Raw genomic sequence first — 5,000 nt, 5'->3', positions numbered from 1 at the left:
ATACTAGACCTAAACACCCACTGTAATTACCAAGTGACAAATACATTGATCTCTAGAGACTAAACACTTTAAAATAGTACAATATTGAAACTCTACTGGTAATCATCAAGATCAGAGATAACATTTTCACTTTCAGGAACCGAGGGGAAATTTATCTTCGCAGACCTAATATTCAGTAGACTGACCAAGGGCAAGGTCTGATTTCTTTCGATGTTGTCCAACCGGATTGTACAATCTTTCACGGAACCACTCTCTGTAGCAGTCTTTGGTTCGATTTTGTACTGTGTAACTGTCTCGTTATCCTACCTCTTTTCCAAAATACTTCTCGTTAAGGATCTTTGTAACAGAATTTGACATTTTCATATTATAGGACTTAACTAAAATTATTCCTATTCACTTAATAAAACAGTTTCTAAAAGAAACACCAATTAAAACATAATTTCAAAAGTGATTCTTTTCAGATGATATCACTTCCATCATAAATGGCACCTCAACTCTTCTAGAATATTCTAAACTTACACGTAGCATGATTTTTCCCACATTAAATTTCTACAACGTCACAAAAGAACAAAACTCATTAGATTTACCAAGCTGCGCATAATATTTTGTATTCGGTGCATTAAATTCCACGGAATTTACAATTCACTTAGGTTACTGTCATTTATATAACTGAGCAATTACAAAAAAAAAAAATGTAATGATAATAATGATAGAAATTAATAATATTATTACTCATAACATGGTAATGATTTTAATCTCGAAGATATCCATAATAATCCTTCCTTCTAAGGAGTATTCCTAACAATTACCCGAAACTCAACTTACTTCAAAGGAGACGTCTTGAAGATGTACATTAAATTCCATAAAGCAATTCACTAAGAAAGTAAAATTGAACCTTTTACGACTTAAATGTAAGATTCCAAAAATTTTCATTCATTTTCTGAGACAAACTAAGATGATAAGCTGATCATTCTACCTGATATGGCGTTACAATGATTACGTATAGGACCCAATTTAATCTTTTTAACAATGATATTACTGATAGATCTCTAGAAGAAGCAACATCACTATTTCCTTTAGTTTGATAACGTTGAATCAAATCAGTTTCTTTAAATTTTAAATTGAAAGCTCTCATTGAAGTAGTAAAGGCTGAACTTTGATTTCACCGATTTGTATAATAAAATTTTATCACCTTAAAAAATACAGATTCCACGAACTTTCCATCACATATTAAATTTCATAAAGCATTGTAAAACATTTAATAATTGTAATACATTGGATATAAAAAGAATACAGTATTCGGTGTAAGTTATCTCTCCCTTCGGCATCCCAGAAACATGAGTTGACAGACAGCCACATCAGCTGTGCATGTGTGCCTATCCCACACAGGACAGCCCTTACACCCAGATATAATCCGTGACTCTTCTACGAATGGCCTTGTAAACTGGCACTGGGGATCATACTAGAACAGCTGGCTTCGTCTATACTCGTGTTACGGGATTCAAAGGGCCAAAAACTCAGTACCTAATTCACTTTATCCGAGAAATTCAAAAGGAAAACTAAAACTAAATATTTCACATTATTATTATCATTATCATTAATATTCGTATTATTGTTATCAATACTTCAACACTGGTTGAAAATTAGAAAGCTAAATGCGAAAGGACCTTAGTATGAAAACAGCCTAGTGAATAAAAATACATGCAAAATTGATGAATGAACCTTGCAAGAGAAATAAAAAGAAAAAAGTAATTTAAATAAATTCATTGCGAATATAGCATGTAATCAAGAGGATCGTAATAAAAAACATTTCATGAAGGTTAGAGAAGTTATGGTTATCAAAGCGACATTTGAGTAGCTAATATAAGAGTTCATGCTCCAATGTGACCAACGATTCGTTTACAAACTTTTCAAAAGTTTTTGGCTCTACTCTGCATTTACGCTCTCTCTCTCTCTCTCTCTCTCTCTCTCTCTCTCTCTCTCTCTCTCTCTCTCTCAAAGGATACAAAAGTAAAGTAAGAGCTATACTTATATAGAAAAGTATTTCGCTTTTCCTATTGCTGGCAATAAAAAATAAAACTAGAACTATTCAAAACACCGCGAAACAAACTTAATTAAGACCTTAATAACTGACCGAGTATTATGATATTAGACAAAGAGGTAAAGACACCCAGACTACTACTTCTTGGAAACTCATAATACGACCTGTTGAAAAAATCTAACATAAAACAAACAGCTTCATGAATTTATAGCAATACTAAATAATAACATCGATAGCTGAATTATTACTCTAGTTGGAAAAGCGGGATGCTACGAACCAGGAGCACTACCAGGGAAAGTAGCCCATTGCAAAAAGGAAATGGAGGAAGTACGGAAACTACAGTACATAAAGGAGATAGTAATAAAATATTAAATATATTAAGATTATTCACAACGTTAAAATATATCATTAATGCATAAAGTATGAAAACAGATGTATGTCAACCTATCCAACAGAAAAGCATTAACAATAAGTTTGAACCTCGAGATTAGGAAGATCATTGTACAATCTGTTCACAACTGGAAAGAAAAAAACTCTAGACACAGGGGTGTCGGAGTAGAAAGGCTAAGGGGGAGGGGCAATAGCCACCTCATACTTTTTTGCCGAAAATTTAATTTTATATCTTTTACTTCCGGAAAAAAAAATAAAAGATATTAAACTGCATTAATTTAGCAATTCAGAAAACAGTCAAAGGTATTAATTGCATAAAATCAGTAACTTATTATTCACAAAAATTATCATTCGAAAGTAATTTCTCGAATAGAAGGATTTTGTTAACATACATTTCCATGTTAGAGAAAAGAATTGTTCTACTTAAATGTATATACGTACATCATATATATTTGTGTGTATGAATATATATATATATATATATATATATATATATATATATATATATATATATATATATATATATATATATATATATACATATGAGACTTTGTCAGCCTCATCTGCCTTCCTGTCTTAATATTCTCTCTAGTCATTCCTGGCTTTTCGTTTGACTTCAGTATCAATGCTGGAATACTTAGCATGGTCTACCTTGTAATTTTCATTACTTCCTCGAAAACTTTCAATAATCAATTTCTGTTTTTGTCTCCTTTTCATAGTATCCCAAATATTATTTGATATCCATGGTTTTCTCCTTGTAACTGCATGTCCAAAAACTTCACTACCAATTGACTGTTATATGTTTTTAGTATCACACAATTCTTCATTAATTGTCTGCTCTTCATCTCTTAAAGTCTCTAAGGTTGCAAATAGATTGATACCTTCAATTACAAAGGTTTCTCTATAATCATCTTCTAAAAGCTTAGTTGCATCAAACCTAGGTATTCTATCTACTTTTCTATTGGGTAATTTTAGTTTTAATTCCAATGTGGTGATGGGGATCTGGTGATCGCTACCAATATCTGCACCTCAATAGCTTCTTACATTTCTCAAAGTCCGTGTTCTCTCTTTATTAATGGTTATGTGATCTATTTGATTTTTGTAATTGACATAGGGTGAATTCCATGTATATTTGTGGATGTCCTTGAGCTGAAAAAGAGTACCTCCAATAACAAGATTGTTTGTTGAACAAAAACTTATAAAATGTACCCCATTTTCATTTGCAACTTCGCCAAGACCCGCAGCACCATCAAATTACCTATACCCTGATTATTCCTTCCAACTTTAGCATTGAATTCACCAATCACAATTTTCATACCTCTCTCTCCGGTTTCTCATCTATTACACTCTGCAGTTCTTCATAGTATTCATGTTTCGTTTCTTCAAGGGAATCGTTTTTGGTGCATAACAAACTATGCTACATATTACATTTCTTTGATTTAAACTTTGCAAGTAGCAAACTACTATTTACAGCTCTTCATTCCATTAACGCTTTTCTGTTCTAGCTGACATCATCATTCCTACCCCTTCGTTTCCGACTCCATACATTGGCTTGGTCTAAGATTTCTTTACCAATCCCCTAACTACGTGTTTCAGCTAGGGCTAATATATCCAAACTATATTTCATAAATTCATTCTCCAGTTGCTGTAACTTCCCCATTTGATTCATGGTTCTAACATTCCAATATGTATATAACTTTATATATACATGTTTGAATATAATTATATATGTATATATAGCCATATATAAATAATCATATATATATATATATATATATATACATATATATATACATATTATAATTACATATATTCTTATATATTTATATGTTTACATATACAAAAACGTGTATACTTATATACACATGCATATATGTCTATATGTATATATGTATGTATATACACACACATATATATATATATATATATATATATATATATATATATATATATACATATATATATAACTATATATATATATATATATATATATATATATATATATATATATATATATATATATATATACATATATACAGTATATATACATATACATGTATATATACACCAGCAAATTTTCTAAGCTCGTGAATCCATTGTCTTCTCTTGCTTCCTTTGCAATCGCGAGGGACCCATTCTGTTATTCTTTTAGTCCATATTTCGTTTGTTTTCTCATTAAATGTCCTGCCCATGTCCATTTCTTTTTCTTACATGTTTTTAGAATATCCTCTTATTTAGTTTGTTCTCGTATCCATGTTGCTCTTCTTCTGTATCTTAGTGTTAATTCCATCCTTATTCTTTCAATAGCTCTTCGAGTATTAACTAGATCATGTCGTAAGGCTTAATGAGGCTCAAAGTTTCTTATAAAAAAGTTGATACTGATAGGACCATCTGACTAAATAAATTTCTTTTTTATAGAAAGCGGCATTTTGCTTTTTTTTTTTTTTTTTTTTTTTTTTTTTTTTTTTTTTTTTTTTTTTTTTTGCCAAAAGCTCTCCATTCCATGCTTTTAATTTCGGTCTAATGTCCTGGGGAAACCATTACTGTCTGTCCGAAGTATACTCATTAA

General features: G+C 30.7%; 1 protein-coding gene across 1 annotated transcript in view; it reads right to left on the bottom strand.

Annotated features, from left to right (window-relative positions):
* The window catches only part of LOC137621702 (uncharacterized), a 10,705-nt gene that overhangs the window by 4,358 nt on the left and 1,347 nt on the right, over window positions 1–5,000 (bottom strand). The window lies entirely within an intron of this gene.

This window comes from Palaemon carinicauda, chromosome 28, assembly GCF_036898095.1.
Source record: "Palaemon carinicauda isolate YSFRI2023 chromosome 28, ASM3689809v2, whole genome shotgun sequence".
Classification (NCBI taxonomy): Eukaryota; Metazoa; Arthropoda; class Malacostraca; order Decapoda; family Palaemonidae; genus Palaemon; species Palaemon carinicauda.
Note: the sequence above shows the minus strand (reverse complement) of the source record. Positions and strands in the feature narration are given on the sequence as shown.